The sequence below is a fragment of the Aulonocara stuartgranti genome, assembly GCF_965226115.1.
Source record: "Aulonocara stuartgranti genome assembly, chromosome: 9".
NCBI lineage: Eukaryota > Metazoa > Chordata > Actinopteri > Cichliformes > Cichlidae > Aulonocara > Aulonocara stuartgranti.
Window position 1 is genome coordinate 33,409,171 of NC_138960.1, and position 22,236 is coordinate 33,431,406.

At 44.8% G+C, this 22,236-nt stretch overlaps 1 protein-coding gene across 4 annotated transcripts in view; it reads right to left on the reverse strand.

Moving 5' to 3' along the window:
- Positions 1 to 22,236, reverse strand: part of tnikb (TRAF2 and NCK interacting kinase b) — a 68,504-nt gene that overhangs the window by 40,558 nt on the left and 5,710 nt on the right. The window lies entirely within an intron of this gene.

Sequence of the window (22,236 nt, forward strand, 5' to 3'; positions counted from 1 at the left end):
AATCCAACACTGAGTCTAACGTCTCCTCCTCCTCCTTCAAAGCGAAGCCGGTATCACAGCAGCTGTTAAAGCGAGAAAGTGGAAATTCATCCACCTCACTACACACACACACACACACACACACACACACACACACACACACCATTTCCTAACGGTAACCTAGCAACAGGCCTGGCAGTGAGGGCAATGAATGAATGTGGGGTTGGAGGAGGCAAAGCGATGGCAGTTTGTGTGTGTGTGTACATGTGTGTGTGTTAGAGGCCATGATATTTCACACACTGGGTCACTTGCACATGTGAGTCCCTCAGATTCAGACACACACGCTGAAATAGACAAGCTCACACACACACACTCACGCAGACGGCGTCTCGGTTACTCAGCGTTGCATCAGACACTGAATATATCTGACAGGCTGAAATCACCTCGGAGTGCTGAAAGTCTCTTGTTCTCTCCCCGTCTCTCTTGTGCGTCTCACATCTTTTGTTTCCTGTTTCATCGCGCCGACTCCCTCGATTTCTTTCACCTGTGCCAAGTGTTCGATAATTCAGCCTTTGGAATCGTCAATAACTTTAGGAAAATGTCAGTTTTTTGCTTTAAAGCTGATCTAAAAACCAGCCTGATGATTCACAGCGTGCTAACAATGCCAGTCACATTTTACCGAAAGCTGACCTTGGATCTGTCGTTAACGATCCAATCGAAACCTTTCTAGTCAGATGCCATTTTAGTAGATGTGCTGTGAACCGACTCCAACCTTCACCCACCAGCTGCCATTAAAAGCTCAAGTGTACACCAGCCTCCCTTTAAAATATGATAATTAGTTTAGTCTCCACTGTCTCCCAGTCAGTTCTATGACGGACAGGCAGGAGTGGAAACCACAAAGCAAAACTGTCCATTAATGTCGGTGTAAAGCTTGATTCACGCTCGCTCTGATCGGTCTCAATAACAAACAATGCGTTCGTACCTCTGCACGAGAAAATGTGCACAGCTCTAAACTCTGAGCTGGCCTAACAGTCGGGGAAAAACCTGACGAATGAACACAAATCACACGCACCTTTCCTGCTGTCTCTGTTTATTTACGCGGCGAGAATAAAACTGATTAATTACACCGAAGCATCTTTTACAGCAGGTGTCTAAATCATTTTAGCTCGGGGGCCGCAAACAAACAATTTGATCACAAGTGGGCTAGACCACCACAACTGCTGCATAATAACATACAGTACTGTGCAAAAGTCTTGAGCCACCACTAATTCCTTTATATTCTGCAGGAGAATGGGAAAAGATGCAGTAATGCATGGAAACATGGAAAGTCATTTGGTATGACCGCCTTTACCCTTCAACACGGGCTGAACTCAGCTTTTTGTCATCAGGAATAATTCTCAGACATCAAAGTTCTTCTCTGGGAGTTTGTTCTGTTAACATCGTCCCACACTGCTTCAATAATGAGGCTCTGTGCTTTTCTATTCATGTGTGTTTTTAGTGCATTGTCTCTTTGGGGTCATTGTTTCCAGATGGTATTGTATCCGATCGCACTTTTATATGGAGAAGATCTGCAACACCATTGGATGAAATGCAGCCTGAGACCATGACAGACCCCCACTGTGTTTTCTAGATGGCTGTGGACTGTAACTGTTGGACCTCTCTCCTGATGAGGCCTCAGTAAACAGTGCAAACACTGAATGTCCAGATACATCGCTCAGGTTCTGTGTCAGATCTTTGCTGGATTTTTTAACCATTTCTTAATGACTTCCAGCTTGTTTATTCACTGTAGATCATTTTCAGGCCTTCTCTGTTCTACACGTGTCCGGTTTCCTCACGCTTTTAAGGACACACTTTACATCATGCTTAGATGTGCCATGTTTTTAACTAATAGCTCTTTGGGAATCACCTTGATGGCGCAAAAATACTATTATATGTCTGACAATTATTTTTGGCATCTTTCATAGTTTCAGCTAAGAAATGTGAACAATCAATGTGATACAAGGTTATTTACTAAGCTGTGTAGACACAACACTGATTTATTGCTTCAGTTAGTTCCTGTTTTATGCTTTAATGAGGTCACACTCATAGGTCAGTGTAAAGTGGACTGAAAAACTGCCAGTGCTCAAAGAAAAGTTTTGAAAATCCTTTAGAAATCTGGAGAACTGCTGCAATAATGATCAGCAAGCAACAAACATTTAAGGGGGAAAATAAGTAAATAAACAAACGTCAACATACGAGGAATGTTGGAAAGCCCGAGTGTAAGTGAGGCAGGAGGTACATGATACACTGACGTAGGCGATTAACTGACAGGTGTAGCACAAAGAAGGCAGGAAGTATAAAACAATATGCTCTAATATAATAAAATAAAACAGGAAGTGCCTAACGATGGTGATCATCCTTCTCTCTGTATGTAAGGTTTGTTCATTAAAGCCTGAACTGTCCAGCCCTGCGATTTAAATACTGCCCATGGAAACGCTCCACACCAGCCATGAACTCGTCATATTTAGGATTCAGTACATTCTCTTCCACTGGTCCAATTCAAGTTCACGGGGGGGCTGGAGCCTCTTCCAGCTACCTCGATAACTGCATGTCTGTAGAGCGTGGGAGGAAGAACATGCAGACCCCACACAGGAAGATGGTGGATTTAAACACAGAATCTTCTTGCTGTGAGGCAACAGTGCTAACCACTGCACCATGAGAAGATCAAGATCAAGATAAAGCTGAAACGTATGACTTGGCCTGTTTCGCAATGGAAAATAATCTTTTCAAAAATTCCTGGATCCAGATCTCCAGATGTTACTCATGCCCAGCCGGGACCAAGCTCCACCTTGGATCAAGTTCTCATACAAATCAATCAACAACTTTCTGACTAATTATTTTAAACATAACAGCACCTTTACAGTCTGACAAAGTAGCAGCCTGTCTCACTCTTCCTGTTGATGGTACACGGCTAAGTCACTAGTAGGCAGCAGCTTTGTGCAGCTGAAGCTAAGTTATAATTCGAAAAGTCAGTAAACCTGCTCCCTGGACCTCGGGTTAAGTGTGTGAAGTGCTGCTGTGACTGCAGGACAAATGGCAGCGATCCAGCACGATGGGGCAATAAAAGGCGAGGCAGATAACGGCGGCGAGATGAGAGGAAGAGATAGCATCTCACAGAGGCTCTTTGTTTTGCTATCTCTCTTCCTCCGACACCGACGGCCGGCCAGACGAATCTCCCAAAGGTGACACAGAGCTCCCAGCGTGTGTTCACGTGTGTGCGCGTGCTCGAGCCAGATTATGGAGGCCGGGCGGCATGAGGAAGCTGCATTAAAATATCACCCGAATCCGCACATATGCAGGGAGAGAGATAAAGATAGCAGCAGAGGGAGAACAGAGGGAGGTGGCAGGTGAGGAGGAGGCGGAGGAGGAGGATGACTGGAGGTAGAAAAGGGCAGAATATCCTTTTGAGGCTGCCTCAGGCGTAAAAACACACCTCAGGTCCCGCGTTCAGACAAGCCTCGCATTCCTAACCTGAACACAAGCCCCGACACATTACGACAGAAACAGACTGACAGACACAAATTAGCGTTTCTCTCTCTGCGCTCTAATGTAACAACACGTCCTCTGGAAACGGCGAGCTTGTGCAACCAGCGTGGGCTTTTGTCTGCGTCCTATTGTCGCAGAAATACACAAATTCACCACGTTTGGCATTTTAGAAGTGACTGCAAAAGGACAACTGAAAATATGAAAACCACAGTTTCAAAGAAGCATTATTCTCTGTTTTAAAGGAGCTTAAAAGCAAACACTGGAGGCCAAAATACACCAAACAGCAGGCTGTTATTTTGTTTTCAAACCCCCATACTGGCAGCAGCTAAACTAGCTTATCATCATTCCCAAGGCATGAAATACTGCCATGCTGTCAAAGACAATTTAGTTTCAGAGAAACTCAGATCTGCTTTTGTGTCGGTGCCACGGCGCATCAGCGGCAACGAAAGTGAAAATGATGTCATTCCTAACTCGACAGGTATGGATGTCAGCAGTCCTTGGGGTCACACTTTAAAGCAATACTGACTCTTGACTGCCATTTTTTAATGCAGGGGTCGGCAACCCTGGGCACGAAGGGTTAACTGATGGCACAACTATAGTTGGACTGGCCATTGGTATGCCCGATGTGATTTTTCGTTTTTATGGGTCGATGATTTTTGTTCATTCGTTTGTTTGTTTGTTGTTTTGTTTTTTGTAACGGTATAAACAATGAAAGGTGGTGGATTGGCCAGATGCTGGCAGATGTGTAAAAATAACTCAATTGTTTAGTCGTGTCTGTGGCGGAGCTCCCACTGAGGCCAGCAGGTGGATGAGGGAAAGGGGAGGCAGGAGGAGAGACCCGAGGCGGCCGCCGGTCCGAGCATCAGGTGAACTGAACTTCAGGTAAGAAATTATGACCTGCAGTCCATCTGGGTCAGATATAAACCAAGTTTAGGTGGAGTTTATTTTCGTTATGCTGACTTTTTCGTACTGCGTGCTAGCTAGCATGACGGAGTTTCTATACAGCTGTTCGGTTGCTATGATGTTACTGATGGTGAACTTTATTTTATTCATGAGGTTCGTTAGTAGAGTTGCCAACGGCTCCTTAAAAATGGAATGGTCCCTCATTCAGAGAAAATATTACGCGTTTCGTTTTGAGCTGAAAAGGAACACAGTTTGTCCCGGACTTCAGCTACAATGGAAAAAGACAAAGCTGGATTTATGGATAAAAGTGTTTGTTTTTTTGTTTCAAAATAGCTGATAACTATTCGCAGACAGCTGCCAACATCTGCGAACAAATATCATTCTGTAAAGTTGTTTTATAAAGCGTGTAACTGTTCGTGTAGAGTGTTATTACATTTATTGCTAATGCAGTCATATGGCACATTGATTTCTGAGGAAATTTTAGATGGCACTCATCATCAGAAATGTTGCCAACCCTTGTTTTAATGTCAAAGAGGCTGTAGATGTCTAACGCCTAAACTTAAACGTGACACCCAAATGCATGTTTGGCCCACACCTGGGCCACATCTGGCCCTGACTGAGGCTGTCTGGTTGCCACAACTAAGCCGCTGCTGCACCTTAAATTCGCCAGGTGTGCTGTGACACCTGGAGCAAAGCTGTCCCATACAACCCTTCAGAGCCACATCCTGCACACAAGTAAGTGGCAAAATAAGACAGTGTTACCCCATAGTTGACTGCAAACGTGGCTGAAATATGAATGTTTAATTTAAATGGGTATTTCTGTTGCCGACTAACGAAGGCAGCAAGTCAATTGCAGACTCCTGTTTGACATTCATCACCCAAACTGCACTGCTGTCATTACTGTCCTATTTCCAGTCCTGAAACACTACATTAATTTCTACCGGCTCCCTGCTTGCACATCTCAGCTCCGGTTTCTTCTCTGTGCCAGTGGGAGCTCCCTCTCCTCACCTTGTGCTCTCACAGTCTCTTGTGTGTTAAAAATAAAGAATGAGAGGTTGGTACAGAAACATATCTGAGCTTTGCTATCTGACTGTATATAAAAAATAATTGCAGACCCCACAAGTGAAGTGGGGTAATGCCTTAAACCTGCATTCTCTCTAGCAGCCAACAGGTTTGCCCGGGTGGATCACTTGGAGTTTTACCTTTTTGCCTTTCAAATTAGCAGGATGTACGCTACGGGTCAGGTCAGTCAGCCAGGAGGAAGCAAAACAATCTGCGGGAGAAAGGCTGTTGACAGCTGTGCCAGCGTTACAGTCCTGGATGCTAATGCTACTAGCTTGGGTTCTCAGGACGACTGTGGCTATAAGACGAGTGATAGCAGTAGACCCGAAGAGCTAGCACTACCTCAATCAGATCTCCTGTGGAGGAGAAAAGTGCAGGAGTTGTGATTTTAGTCAACATTTTTGCAACACATTGCTTTGGCTGTATGTTTTGGGTCATTGTCCATCTGTATTATGGAACGCCGCCCAATCGGTTTGACTGCATTTAGCTGGATTTGAGCAGACAGTCTGTCTCTGAACACATCAGCATTCATTCAGCTTCTTCTGTCCTGTGTCACATCATTAGTAAACACTAGTATTCTGGTAGAGGTTGATCTTTCATCTGTCCAAAGAATGTTTTTCCATTTTGTGCTGGATTTTGAGATGTTTTAGTCCAATCTAGCCTTAATATTGTTGAGGCTTACGAGCGGCTTGCACCTTGCTATGTGGCACATGTTAAGGGGCTGAAACTCTTCATCCAGTGTGAATGTGGATACCCTCAAATGAAAGCTGAGAGTCTACAGATTACACCCATGTCCATTATATAACTAGGATTGGAATATCTTCCTATATGGAAGTCTATGAGGAAATGACCTGACTTCTCACTTTACGACGCCAACAAAAACTGACCTTAAATCTTTATGGTCTTAATCACCAAAAAAGTTTTATTTCACACAACACAACAATCTTTATTTTGTAAATTACAGTTCCATTTAGGGCAAAATAGCTGATAAACAGGGCATGACCGAGGCTACCCTGTGGAAAGCTGACTTTTGCTTCCACTTTTCCAGATGAACTATCCCAGAAATTCAAACGTATGTGTGCTTGTAAACCTGGAGACACGGCTGAAACAAAGATTGTCCGTTTATGATTCTTTTCTTGGAGGTCTGCTTTCAAATCCAAGCCAATTATTTATGGCAACACATATCAGCTTTTCTGTCATGACTCACCTTCTGGTTTCCTACTGAAATGACTTATCTGCCATAACAAAGGTCATTTTCTGATTAATCTCTGCTGATCATTTCTAAAAAAGGAACGATTAGTAACACTTACACGTACAATGCAGCCTGTGATGTACTGCACACTGTTATTTCACTGCATGAATCATGTACCAGTGTCTGCACTAATCTCTGGGGTTTGATGCCAGGAAGTAAGATGCCAGTATTCCCAGGAACTCTCTTCATGGAACGAGCTCTTCTTTCCAGCTAAATGCAGAATAACCTGGAACCTGCTGCAAACTGAAGACTGCTGAAACACATGCAGCAGTTTTCATGCTAAAATGCCGCTTTGCAGCTTAGACAGCTAACGTCCGGATGAGCTCGAAATAAACTGCTGTGTAAAAGGTGTCTGAAGGCCAAAGTGTGTCCAGCTGCAGAGAGCGGCCAGACTCAAGGTCAGGCTGAAAATCCTGCCGTCACACAGAGATGTGACTCAACAGAGCACATTTTTAGACAGAGACTCCTGGAAGACACTCACAGTGTTGCATTTGTTCAGAGTGGCTACTTTCTCAGCTCCACATGAGGCCAACTGCTGTGCGAAGTGGGCACAAGAGTTTCCGAATCCGTTTCAGGAAGTTACAAAGAAGTGTCAGATGCAGAAACTCCAACTTACTCAACAAGCATGCAGGCACTCATCAGCAAACCAGACAAACATTGAACAAGTTTCACTTTGCAGAAAGACAAGAAACAACAAAAGAGGAAGGTAACCACGCAGGCTGGTATGTTTCCCCAGGCTGTCACATGAAGTGACTAACGTGATGTCATAATGCTGCAACGTGTGGAAAAAAAAACGACACACAGAAAAAGTTTGCCTTCGAGGCTTTCTGCCAGCAGTTTATGCTAGCAGAAACATGAACAAATAAATACTATTTAATCCTATTGTTTTTACTGCAGCCTTACTAACATGAACAAGTAACTCCATATGTAACATAAACCTCTTGTGTCTGATCCTTTTTAAGGCAACATAGTCTAATCTTTATGTGGACTTTAGTCCTCTACACTACAGAAGGGATTACAGACAGTATACAAAATATAAAGAGTCACCGTTACTTTACCAAGTACTTTGTTTGCTCCACATTTTGAAGACGGTCACACATTAAAGAAGTGCCAGAATAGAAACAATAAAAATTTGATATTTGATATTAGAAGCAACTTTTAACCTTATTTCTACCATTTACTGCTATTCTCGTTCAATGTATGCTTAACAGTTAAGTAAAGCCGTATCCTGTTTTTGTCCAGTAAAACTCGCCACCTGTAGGGGGAGCAGTTCTGTTGCCAACCAGGCTACTTAATGGTGGGGCAGCTTCTGAGCATGACTGAGCGTCTGTAGAGATCTTGGTTTCTATGCATTTGGTTTGCACGCGTCTGAACAGCGTCCCGCAGAAACTTTATGACGTTTGGCCAATATTTTATTTTATTTATTGCAGATTCAGACAGTTAAGAAGCTGTGACTTCACAAAATAAGTTGCACTGATGGTCCTAGAGCAACATTACTATGACACTGTAGCAACAACACCCACAGGAAGCCACACCGTAGGCCAACCTGTTACAATTATTCTTGTATGCATATGCTTTCATTAATCTTCTATTTCCTCCAAAATGCCCATTTGTTCCCTACAGTCTTGTTTTCTTCTGCTGTGCCTTCATTTAAGTCGCAGCAGGAGCCAGCCAGTGTTGTTATTGGTTCTTTCCTCATACAATGAAATCTCCTGTAAATTGCAGACTGCTGTATAAAGTGTTTCTGAATGCTGCATTCAGAGGAAGAAACCAAAATACATGGCAAACAAAAGCCGGTGACATCAGCACCTCCGACAGGCAGCTCCTGTCTTCAGACCTCCTTTTATAGAACAGCGACTTCACTTTCTGAGCTAAAATCAAACACTTCCATTTATGCCGCGTCTCTGCAGCTGAATAAAGCTTTCCAGCTGTCAGGAATCTGATGGAGATGAATGAGTGTGAAGGCTTTGCTGGAGATATTATAAACCGGATCCAGCACCAGAGCCAGTCTTTTACTTTTGCACTTCTGTAGACACGTGTGTTATTGTTGCATATCTGTGCATGAAAAGCATGCACGTTTCCTGCATCTCAGCTATGTGGCTGCGCGAGATTCCTTATTTAACCTGCTAAGCGAATAAAGACTCTACTCTATTATCAATGAGGCCTGCACAGTGAGACGAAATGAGAGGGAGATATTCCGAGAGAGAGAAAGCTTGAAGGCTGGAGGAGCCTCTCTGTGCTTTAATCGATACAACAGATTGAATAAACTCCACTCTGCGAGAGCTCATTCACTGATTAATCAAATCCAGTAAAAACCAAAGCGGCCTCCTCAGTGGTCAAACCCTCCAGTGTGAGCTTTGAAAACTCCCAACAAGCGCAATCAAAAGGTCAGCAACGCACCAAATCTGCTGAACAGTCTCGGCGATGTCAGCGAAACGCCCGCAGTGAAATGTAAACTTAAAGCGTATCTTTCATGCTTTAACGCCCTCCACGAGCAGCCTTTCAGCATCATTCAGATATTTCTCCTTCATTGCTCGCTCACAGCCTGTAACTGTGAAAGATTGCTAAAAACCGGGAGCCGGGAGGGGAGGCGTCAGCAGCCCCGAGGGTGGAAAAAAGATTTGAAAGCTGCTTGAAAATGTTGGCAAGGAGGATGAATGAAAAAAAGGATTCTGCTTTAGTTCAATAAATGCCACAAAACTGGACAGAAACTAAGTGTTTTCATTACAGCATTCGACTTCCCCTTTCAAATGTTTTCACTCATATCTAACGTTTGATGCCTCACTGTAATTTCCTTCAAAGCATCAGCCACGTAATTGCAATTTCTTATGAAGTTTAGAGGATAATTTGGTGCTAATTATAGTGGAAATTGAGACGCGTCACATTAATTAATCTGAATTAATTTCCAGCATAGCCTAGAGAGTCTACTGAGCAATTTGCTTCCGGTATAAAAATAAAATCTTACTTTGCAAAGTGACAAAGTGACAGCTATCACGTCAGGGCTGCAGTCGTTTAGCCTACAGTCATGTGAAAAGAAAGAGCTCTACCACGCAATACCATCTTATAAGTAAGTAAGTATACCCTCACTACTTCCACAGAAAGAAGCAGTCCGGTATTGCTGATCAAACCCTTCTTATTACCTGATCATCAGCATGTGTGAGCGTAGGCCTGCGCGATGTGACCAAATCCCGATATAAGACATTTATCTCCCCGACAACGCATGTCAGGACGATAAATGCATGAAGCTATACATTTTTAGGCACGAGTTGTAATGGCCGCCATTTTCTTTGAGAGTATTTATTACACGGCGTACTGCGGGGTAAAGCCTGTCCTAACGTTTGAGTCTGAGGTTTATTTTGAGCACCTGACGGCTTGCTTTTGCTCCTCATCCATAAACTCTCTCCGTACTCTTTCACATGACTCTTGGGTAGGCGGTACAAGAGGCTTGCCGTGTTTAGTCTGTGGTGGGGAAAGGTTTCCTGCATAATTTGCATTAGTACAGTTTTCTGGTCCGTGTCAGACTTTTTAATAACCAAACCATGTTCATGCTACATGTATAGATAGAGAGTACAGAGGCCCCTTGTTTAGGAATAAGGTCCTCGATTTGTTTTGACTCGTCCTTCTGTTTGTCACCATTTCAGTTAATTTTGAAAAAATCTCAGGATCTTCAGCTTTACTGCGAAAGATTAATGTGGAAAATAAACAAGTGGACGGTGGAGCCACATGCTGGGTTTACTGTCGTTGTTGTCGGCGCTTGTCTGTCCATAGTGTAGATATTTTAAATATAAGAGAAAGAGAGAACTTTAAGGAATTAATAAAGCCACTACAGTGACCATCAAAACCATGAAAAAATATTGCCGTAAACAGTTTGTTTTGCGACACTGCGTGATAGGAAACGACAGACGTCGCCATGTGATACATATCGTTGTAGCGAACAGCCTTATGTGAGCACCTCTATGAAAGCAAACGTCAGACAGTTTGCTACTGTGAAGTATTCAGGTGTGTGTTGAAGACATCAGCAACAATCTTAGAGAAGCAAAAACATTTGAAGTCCATCATTCTGCACAGAGAAAGATTATTCCCAAGTGGAAAACATTCCTGACAGCTGCCAGTCCTTCCAGAGGGGACGTCCCCGCAAATTCACCCAAAGGTCAGACTGTGCAATGCTCAGAGGAACTGCAAAAACCCAGGAGCTTCATCTCAGACTCGGTGGGCCTCCGTTAATATGTCAAATGTTGAAGTTCATAACAGCACAAACACCTCATCCCATCTGTCAGGACAGGGGTGAGTCGACCGTGAACTCCTCTGTACACCAAAGTATCCTTGAGTCGAATGTGAGGCATCTGTGCTGTATTGTTAAAGGTGGTTCATTACAAGTAACGCGTTACTGTAATCCTATTACTTTTTTTCAAGTAACGAGTAATGTAAGGCAGTGGTCCCCTGGGCCACCGACCGGTACCGGTCCGTGAGTCGTTTGGTGCCACGACAGCTGAGGCTTGTGTGTGAAATGTTTATTTTTGTATCATTTTTTATCATTAACTCGGTTTCGCTGGGTCTGTTCTAGGGGCGGGTTTGGATTATCGATTTATCGATTAAAATCAATTCTGGCTTTGATAACGTGATATCGATTCATTAAAATCCTGAATCGATTTTTAAATATAAATTTATTTTGCCCAAAACGTTATACACAGCGCGGACCCGCGGATCAGAATCAGTGAGATGTCGCCTTTCTCACCCGACGGCACGGACACGGTCGGGGCTGAAAGCCGACAGCTCGCTGACTCTGATCCGTCGGCGGGTCCGCGCTTTGTGTTCACGCCCTTTTTGCGCTGATTCAGCAGGTTTTATCTCTCTCCAAACAATATTGAGCGAACCAGCAGCAAAAGAAGATCCAAACTACGCTTCACATAAACATCGTCATGAATTCACTCTGACTTTTGCTGTTTTGTTTCCACCACAATAAAATCACACTTCATGCACAGCTCTCTCTCTGTGTACTTCAAGAACAGTTTCCAGTCTAAAAATCTGTTTTCTGCATTATTCGCTTGCTTGTTACGCACACGTCTACCGTTGTTTACAGGCTGTCGGCCGCTGTTTTTTTTTCCTTTTACTTACTTCCGAAAAGTAAGTAAAAGGAAAAAAAAATCTTTTCTGCCATTCAACAGGCTTCTGAACAAATTTAAACTTTTTAAAATTATGCAAAATTGCAAAATGCTCAGCTGTGTCTGTAATCAAACCTCTGTAACTTTGCTCTGCTTCACGTCAGCAGCATCAGGTAATGTTCATGTGTTCATTAATGGTTTTCTTTTGTTTTTGATGTACTGCAGAATATTTTTATAAAATCCCAGAACAGGAAAACCTTCATGTTTTTCTGTTTTATCTTCAGCTACTTTGACACAAAGGCCTCTGCTGTGATGGTCACAGCTTTGATAAAGTCTCGCAGGTGTCAGCTTTCTTTTTATATCTATAAAAATATACAAAATGTACTGATGCATGATCTGAATTATAATATTTCTGACTGTCTGAGGCAAAATTTCCCCGATTCAAATTGAATCGTGGATCGAATCAATTCTAGAAATCGGTGACGATACCCAGCCCTGGTCTTTTCCTGTGTGTTTTTTTTTTTTGGGTACTGGTTTTATTTTGTTGTATTTATCTGTGACACCTTAAAGGCCGGCCCCTGAAAACATTGTCGGACATAAACAGCTCCTTGGCACAAAAAAGGTTGGGGACCGCTGTAAGGGATTACTATTGCAAAAAAGTAATTAGATTACTGCTACTTTCTCGTAAGCACGCTGCGTTACTGCATTACTAAACCGTCATGAGTTTGTTTGTGAGAGTGTCTCATGACAATGATGGTAACAGACGTGTGCAGATGGATAATATGGAGAGAGTACGACCGTGCAGCGTACTGCGTACTTTGAGTTTGACAAAAACAGCGTCCGCCAGGACTGGACTGGGACAAAAACTCGGCCCGGGCATTTTGACTAGAGACCGGCCCCCCAGGTATTAAAGCCATAAAGCCTTTGAATGAAAACAAACTCTGTGGTGACAGTGATGTACAGTCTTGTTGGTATATGTATGATTTCTATACATTTTACATCAGATAAAAACTTTGGTTGTAAGATTCAGATAATTATTTAATAACAGCCAGACATTTTAAATGAGAATAAGAAAGAAAAGTATTTCTTTGTGCCCCCTCTCCCTGTTAATGCCCTACCTGCCCCCCCTGGCAACACTTTGCTAGATCCACCCCTGCACAGTTACCAGCTGTCAGGTACTTAGAAAAGGATCCTGGTGTTATTTGTCTCTCAGAAACAGTTCATAACTTCAACTCATTCATGTCACCTAAAAGGTAAACCTGTTTCTCCATCACCTGTTCAGCTCTGATGATTCAGTAAGGTCATCTCCTGGTTTCATCTTCATGTTTCCCTCTCACCACATATCCAAACCATATCATGACCAGCAGGTTTACAGCTGTGGCTCCAGCAAACATCAGCTGATACTAGAAATTAATATTAAATACATTCTAACTACAGCTGATCAAGCTTAAACGTGCTGCTGTTGCTTAATGTGACCGCTGCTGGTTTCCTGTTTCTGGCACAAAGTGGGAGATAAACAAGCAAGAGAGAAAAGCTGATCAGCTGATCATTGATCAGTTTCATAGCAGCAGGAGAGGGAGGGGGGAGAATGAGAGAAGAGGCAGCTGTGCAGCGTAACGGCAGAATAACTTCAGCTTTGTGTCTTTGTTCAGAAGGGTTAAAGAAATCTGAGCTGGCAGCAATCACTTCAGAGTGTCGGGTCAGGACACTTGCAAATGTTCAGATGTGAGAGGAACAAACAGGCAGAGTCCAGGAATAAAGTTGTCATTCTTTGTATTTTCAATTGAGAATGTGCCCGCAGCTGGGCGAGATAGAGTGTGTGCGTGTATGTGTGGTTTCTGCAGACAAAGCATAATGATACAAATCAATTAGGAATCAAATTACATAATAAACATAAAGATATAACTGAGGTGTACTCAAGTACAGCATATAGCTAAATAAGCTGACATTATACTTCAACCTGGTTACATAAACTTAAAGTCAGACATTATGCATCAACACACCGCATACAACTATGCACTGAAGGCAACTTTACATCGGTTTATCATCTGTTACACAGAGCACAGAATCAACAACACGATAACAACGAATCTCTCTGCTAGAAGCTAATTAGCAAACAAATCTGTTATGCTAGCGAACTGCCACTTGTACATAACGTCACTTAAACAGAAGCAGAAACTGCTGGTAAGTCATCAAATACACTCATGGCTGAACACCAACATAACTGAGTGAAGTAAAACATTAACTTACGGTCTTATGAACGCACACACTGTCCGTTGTTCAGCTGCCGTTTGTCTCTGAACTAAAGTTGCGGACATGCACCCCGATGGTGCATTCAGGGGGCATAGGAAATCCCATACACAAACCTAACCCTTTTGTACAGCCGCCCCCAAATTTGGTGTACAAATTTGACCTCGATGGAATGTCCTCTGCACCTAAGCAGAATCCTGGGGTAGAACAGGCAACCTGATGAGCCGTGCCACCGGGCGAGTGTAAGTTAGGTCCTTTACTTGAACGACTGCAGCTCTGACACGATCATCGGCCCCCGGTAAGATAGTTTTCACGGTTCCTACTTGCCAGAGCGCTCGTGGGGTCTGCTGATCAACAATGAGAACCACAGATCCAACTGCAATGTTGTCTGTGTCCTTGTGCCGTTTCTGCCGTGGTTGCAAGGTGGGCATAAAATGCCGTATGAAGTGCTTCCAGAATTGGTCAGCCAGGACTTGAGTGTGTCTCCATCTCTTACGACTGAGCAGCTCGGATTCTGGATAGAACACTTGGGGTAGAGAGCAATCTGGCCGCCCCATCAACAAAGAGTAGGGCGTGATGGGATCTGGGTCTGCGATGTCTGAAGAAACATAACCCAAAGGCCTGGAGTTGAGTATACTCTCCACCTCAAGCAGGACAGTCCTCAGCACTTCCTCTGACACTATCTGCGCTCCCAACGTGGTGCGCAGAGCGGTTTTCACAGATCGCACCTCTCTCTCCCAAGACCCTCCAAAGTGTGGAGCACTAGGGGGATTGAAACAGAATCGGATCTGTTCTGCTGCCAGTTGCTGTCTAAGATCTGGCGTTAGGGCGATGAATGCTTCTTGTAGTTCCTTACTTGCACCTCGAAAGTTAGTACCCTGGTCCGAACGGAGTTCAAACGGCTTCCCTCTACGGGCTATGAACCGTCTGAGTGACATCAAGAAGGAGTCAACATCCATGTTTACCAGCAGATCCAGGTGAACTGCTCGAGTAGTAAGACACTTGAAAAGGATGCCCCACCTCTTTTCTGTGCGCCGACCCACTTTAATGAGCATAGGGCCGAAGCAGTCCATTCCAGTCGAATAGAAAGCAGGTCGGAAGAGCCTCAAACTTGAGGGTGGCAAATCTGCCATTTTCGGGACCTCTGGTTGACCTCTCCACTTCTTGCATTCGGGACAGTAATGCTGATGTCTTCTGACTGCTTCTCTCCCCCTTAAGATCCAGTATTTCCAGCGCAACTCAGCGAAAACACGTTCAGCTCCCGGGTGGTTGAGCTTATTGTCACATCGCTGGATTAGAAGCTTCGTAACTGGGTGAGCAGGCTCTAGAAGTACAGGGTGTAGTACCTCAGGGCTCAGGCCTTCGCATCTGCGGAGTCGACCTCCAACTCTAATCAAGTCAGAAGCCTTGTCATACTCAGGAGCGAGGGTAATTAGCCTGCTACTGGATGGAATCAGCTTCTCTGATTTAAGTAATGTGAATTCTCTCGGGAAGCTCTCCATCTGAGAACGTCTAAGCAGGGCCAGCTCTGCCCTTTTAAAGTCATCAGCATCAGGGTGACTGGTGTCATTAGCCGCCCCGTGCATCAATCGAGCAGTGGCTTTCAGGAGTTCCTCATATGTGCTGAACTGTTTGATGTCAGGTATCGCTGGACTAGCGGATCCAGTAAGCAGACCACAGAACACTGGCTTCTTCAGCTCCTCCACTTCCTCCTTAGCTTCTCCCACTGGTGCTTGTGGCCAAAGGCTGGGTGGCAGCTGAAGAAATGGTGGCCCCCGGCTCCAGCGATTCGCACCAGCAAGCTGAGCCACAGTTTTCCCTCTTGTGATATCGTCTGCTGGATTGGTTCCTGAGTCCACGTACCGCCAAGATGCTGCAGCAGAGAGTTCTTGTACCTCTGCAACTCTGGTTCCCACAAAGACTTTATATCTGCATGAATCTGAATGGAGCCAGTTAAGCACTGTGGTCGAGTCTGTCCAGAACACCACATCTTGGATGTCAAGGGTCAGTTCTTTCTTCAGAACAGAAGCCAGCTGTGCTCCTGTAAGGGCTCCACACAACTCTAGCCTTGGAATTGAGAGTTGCTTCTTGGGTGCAACTCTCGACCTCGCAGCCAAGAAAGCCACCTGGACCTTTCCTTCTCCTTGGTCGGTCCGTAGATATGCCACAGACCCATAGGCACGCTCAGAGGCATCACAGAACACATGAAGGCTTCGATGGCTGTGACTACAATCCGAGCGTCAGTCAGTGTAGCATCTCGGCAGCGTTATCTGTGAGAGCTGGCTGAGTTCACTTTCCCACAAACGTCAGGCGTGGAGCAGATTCTCAGGTAAGTGAGGATCATCCCATCCTCTTTTCTTGTCCCAGAGGTGTTGCACGATGACCTTTGCCCTGGTTGTATATGGAATAAGAAACCCGAGAGGATCATACTGCTGGGCGAGCAGCCGATAAATGTTGCGCATTGTTGGCTCTGAACTGACGCTCTGCTGATGCTTGTACCGGAGTGCATCAGTCTTACAGTGCCATACGAGTCCTAGAGTGCGCTCTTGCGGATCAGCTGACTCCTGGGAGAGCCAGAGAACGCTACCCTCTGACTGGGATTCAACTGGTAGGTGGCTGATGACCGTGTGGACATTGCTAGCCCATTGTCGTAGTTCAAATCCACCCTCCAAGAGGAGAGACTGCAGGCGATCCACCAACTCCTTGGCTTGGCCTTCTGATGGGAGGCTCTGCAAACAGTTGTCAACATAGAAATTACGTTCTATGGACAGACGTGCTTCCTCTCCTGGCTCAGTGTGTTTCTGGACATGATCTTGAAGTGCAAAGGTAGCGCAGCACGGACTGCATGTAGTCCCAAAGGGAAGCACCTGCCATTGGTAGATGGTGGGTTTTTCGTCTACCTTCATGTCTCGCCACAGGAAACAGAGAAAGGGTTTGTCCTCATCTAGCAGACGGACCTGATGGAACATCCCTTTTATGTCACTGCTGAAGGCGACTGGGTGTTCCCTGAACCTGAGAAGGACTCCCAACAGGCTAGCTCCCAGTGTAGGCCCTGGAAGAAGGCAGTCGTTCAGGCTCTGACCCTTGTAGGTGAAGGAACAGTTGAACACTATCCTGTCCTTCCCGTTGTGGTGCACCATGTGATGGGGGATAAACCACGAACAGTTACTCACTGCGGCCTCTTCCGGTGCAACAGCTGTGACGAAGCCAGCCTGCAGCAGTTTTTGGATTTCCCGAGAGTAGGCAGCTGCCTTCTGTGGTTCTCTGGCAAGTCGTTTCTCTGTACCACGAAGCTGGGCCAAAACTGCCTCTGGTGTAGCACGAAGAGGGGGAAGATTCTTCTTCCACAGTAGTGGAGTGGCGTAGCGATTTACTCCATCAATTGTTACTCGAATTGTCCTTTCCTCAAGTCTCTGAATGGCCTCAGCGTCTTGTCGGGACCTAGTAATGAGCCGCTCACTCCGGTATGGCAAGGTATCCATCTTCCAGAGTCTCTCCACATGGCTGAAGAGCTCAGCTTCTGGTGAGGCCCCAGAGGTGAAGAGACACTGCTGTGGGGTTAGCCGCTGACGTAGGAATCTCGATGGACCCTGTAAAGTCCATCCAAGTCGGGTGTGCACAGCTGCAGGTCCACCTGGAGGACCTAGACGTACTGGCTCCACAGGAGTGAGAAGATGTGGATTATCTGACCCAATAAGCAGAAGGGGCTGTACTTCCTTTATGTCTGGCAGTGGCAGGTGCTTAAGGTGACGGTACCGCTCCTGTAATGCTCTTATCGGGTAACTATGGCGTGCTAGGCCAAGTTCCTTTGCTGTGAAGGCTCGGTGGATCTGGAAGGACTTGTTCGGCTGTGAGGCAGGAGAAATGGAGAATGACACAGCAGCACCATGGATGGTACAGCTATCTTGACGGACAGTGCGGAGTGCTAGGTCCTCAGCTTCCCCGTGCAGCCCCAAGCAATCAGCCGCTTCGTGCAGAAGTATGGTACGCTCTGATCCATCATCCAGTATAGCATAGGTTTCAACCATCTTTGTACTGCTCCTAATGATGACACGACTTAGCTTGAGTAACACCTGACTGCTATTGGTTTGCCGGTCTACGTACAGTGTCTCAGAGGTGGAACTTACTAAGCATGTGCTTTCCTCTGGTGCACTGGTTGAATCAGAGGCTGTAGCATCTGGGCTGGTATTGACATCATGAAGAACTTCAAGATGTCGGCGCCCACATGGTTTACACTTGGCTTTGAGGTTACACTTAGCTGCTTGATGATCACGGGCGCATCGCCAGCACCTCTTATTCACCTTGATCCACTCTGTCTTCTGCTCTTTCGACAAGAGTTTGAAGTTACTGCACTGATTCAGGTAATGCTGCACTGTATTACAGAATGGACAGTACTTCTTGGGCCTTTCTTGTGCCGCTGACATGTCACCTTCCATCTTTCTCCTGGGCTCACTACCATGGAGAATGGTGGCAACCTTCTGAAACTTATGCTCAGGACGTCTTTCCTTTCGTGAAACTTGCCTCTCCCTGTCAGAGTGACCACAATATTGGTCTCCAATTACCTGGACACGCACCTCATACTCAAGCCATTCAGCAAGATGAAGCAGTGTTGGTATAGGAGTGTTGATGGGATTGACAAATCTCTGGAAATTTGCTCTTAGGTCATAAGGTAGCTTAGCTAAGAGGCGAGATACGTGTGAGCCACACCTCAACTCTGTCCGACCTTGTTCTCCCAACTGGTGTAACATACCGACTAGCGCACGGACTCGTAGTGCAAAAGACTTGAAGGCTCTGATGTCACCACTCCTAATGTTGGGTCCATCCATCAGTTTGGTAATCCTTTTTAAGGCCAGATGTTGAGGTTGCCCATACATTTCTGTAAGTGCTCTCATGGTGTCAGCAAATGGGAATGGACTGTTACTGTATGAGTCAGCTACAAGTAGTGCATCTTCACACTTAAGGTGATCTGTCAAGATTTGGAACTTGAAGTGTTCAGGAGCATCAAGTGGAAGTATGTTATCTAGAGCTAGCTTTAATCTTGCAAACTCACGTGGGTCCTCGTGCACAAGGTCGGGGATCGTTGGTTGAGGTCCACGATAAGTCTCTATCGGTTGGGCTCTGCTGAGAGAGAGTGGTGTCTGAGGGCACCCACCTGGTTGCAGGCGATCGGTTGGACACTGTCGGCGGTCATCTGGATAGTTACCACAGCGCCTGTACGGATAACTCGAATCCTGATACCCATATCCATAAGGAGAACGATAGTGACTGTCAGGGCAGCTTGGGTGACCAGGGGTAGGATGCCTGTCATCTTGTCTGTAGTATGGATCATCTTCATAGCAGGCCCCTAGCCTTGGCAATCTAGGAGGAGTGGCAGGCTGACTGCAGTTCCTGTGGCGACGAGCATACACCTCGTCAACCCTTCTTTGGCCTGCATGATACGGTGACCGTCCCCTTGCTGCTGACGCTTGAAGTGGAGAGGGCCTCTCATCTGGTGTCATTGGTGAAAGAAAATCTTGAGATTCAGGGCATGAGTCGACTGAAGGTGATGGTGACTGTGCGCTGCGCTCCCTGTCAAGATCTGCGTCATTTAGACTGTGGGTGAGCTCCTCAATCAGGCCATGCTGGCTGTCCTTTGGATGTTGAGACTCATCCCCAAATGGCACCTGTGGAGCACTTTCAGGCTGATGTGGGCTCTTCTGACCTTTGATTGGCACCAGCTTACTAGTGTGGGCAGGTGTGGTTGACGTCCCATCCTCAGACCGTGATGTGGCATGCTGTGGAGCTAGTACAGGTGAGCTAGAGATCAATTCTGTCAGGCGTGGCACACCTAGTCGGAGTTGATTGTGTTCCTCTTTCATATGATGAATATATTGGAGAATTTCAGGATGAGTAGAATGCTTGCCCTGATCATCATGTGAGAGATGCTGGTAAGTCATCAAATACACTCATGGCTGAACACCAACATAACTGAGTGAAGTAAAACATTAACTTACGGTCTTATGAACGCACACACTGTCCGTTGTTCAGCTGCCGTTTGTCTCTGAACTAAAGTTGCGGACATGCACCCCGATGGTGCATTCAGGGGGCATAGGAAATCCCATACACAAACCTAACCCTTTTGTACAGTCTTTTTCCAAACTGTTTTCCTTTTCAGCTCAAAACGAAACGTGTAATATTTTCTCTGAATGAGGGACCATTCCATTTTTTAAGGAGCCGTTGGCAACTCTACAAACGAACCTTATTAATAAAATAAAGCTCACTATCAGTAACATCATAGCACCACCCAGCTGTATAGAAACTCCGTCATGCTAGCTAGCACGCAGTACGAGTTATTGTAACTGACTGTAAAAAGCACAACGAAAATAAACTCCACCTAAACTTCAAATCTGAGCAAGCACCGAGCACGCTGCCACGGGAATGTGACATTCACAGAGAAACCACCGGCTCCCCCCACGGACATGACCGCTGTGGCACCGGGCAAACCTCCACCCGCCCCACTCCTGCTAAACAGGTGAAAAAAGAATTAAGAACGACCGGAGTCAGTGCTGCTGAGTCTTTGATTTTATTTTTTGGCTTATTCTTTTATATGAAAAAGCTTTTTTTTTGTTTTATTGGCAAATACAGGACATTGGGCTGTGATCAAATTCAGCGTGCAATACATCAATGAATTACCCAGATTATTTAGCTCGTAACACTTGTTAAAGTAGTCATTCCTACCTGTCTGTATTTGTATAAACAGTTTCTAGTAGTTTTCCTTTCATTATTTCTGGTGGGAATGTTTAAATATGCATTTGTCATCATCTTCAGCATTGTTGTCACTGTTCGTCTGCAAAGTTATGACTCACTGATTAGACGTCTGAAGGTTTTCCAACAGAAACTTGGCTGTGGGATTGAGGAGGAAGTGCAGCCTCGCTTGCATGACTCCAGCATGACAGAGATATGACGCCAAAGCCCAGGTGTTCCTTTACTGAACACCAAGCGCACACTCACCAACACATATGACGTAGCTAACTGTAACCCAGAGTAATTTCCTGCACTAATTTCCTGCCATTGAACGCATCACAAATAAATGACTCCAACCACATGACTTTGCTTCTTTTTTTAATTTTATTTTTTTCTCTGTGTTTTACTTGCATCTATTTGAAAGAGTGAGAGTAAACACAAAGCATTAATTTTATATACTGGAATATGCAGAACATACGTTTAAATGCTAAACAATTTCTTCAAGTCAGAGACTGTTGCATATAATTTCATTTTTGCTTAATGCGATGTGTACTATTTTAATAGATTAAAACTAATAAAATGATTTTTAGATTTTATATGATGGATTATGCAGAAAAAATAGAATTGGGCTGAAAGGCCTATTGCTTTATTACGTATTCATTTTGTTTTTCAAAAGTAACTAAGTAACTAATTACTTTTTAAAATACGTAATCAGTAAAGGAACAGGATTACTTTTTTGGAGAAGTAATCAGTAAGTAGTAAGTAATTACTTTTTAAACCTGAGCAACACTGCTCCCAATCCCCGCTGTGCACCGCGCTGCCTGCACACGTTTGGCTGATCTTCATTACCTTTTATAAGTTTTCAAATAGGAATGCTACAGCTGTGCAGCATGTGCAATAGACGCTGTTATAACAGTAGGATGGCATGCATTGGACTCCTTGCTGCTACTGGTGTTCCAGTTGTGTGGTTTCTCCAGTTAAAATATATGAAGGGTAATAAGAACATAAAACTTCATCTTTGAACCATTATTAAAGTTTGCTCAGATGTTTTTTTAGTGTAACCTCTGCTCTGTGCCGCTGCTGAAACAAGCAGGGTGTCTCCTGCTTTACACAAGGTCTTAATTTACCCACGATGCCTTGAGAACGAGCACAGGTTAATTTCGTTCTATCAATCATTTCCACACAGGAGGCGTCACCTCGTTGAAACGATCAATACAGAACATCCAGCAGACGGAACGAGTTTGTTGCAGCTCTGTGTGCAATTAACACACTCAGACGTGTCGTCTGAGTGTGTTAATTGCTTTCAAAGTGAGACTACACACACGCAGACACACACACACGCACACACACAGCCTCTCTGCTTTTACAGCCAGCGTGGGCGTCTTAAGAGAAAGTCAGTAGTAACTTCAGTTTTAGTCAAAAATGAGACGGGATGACATT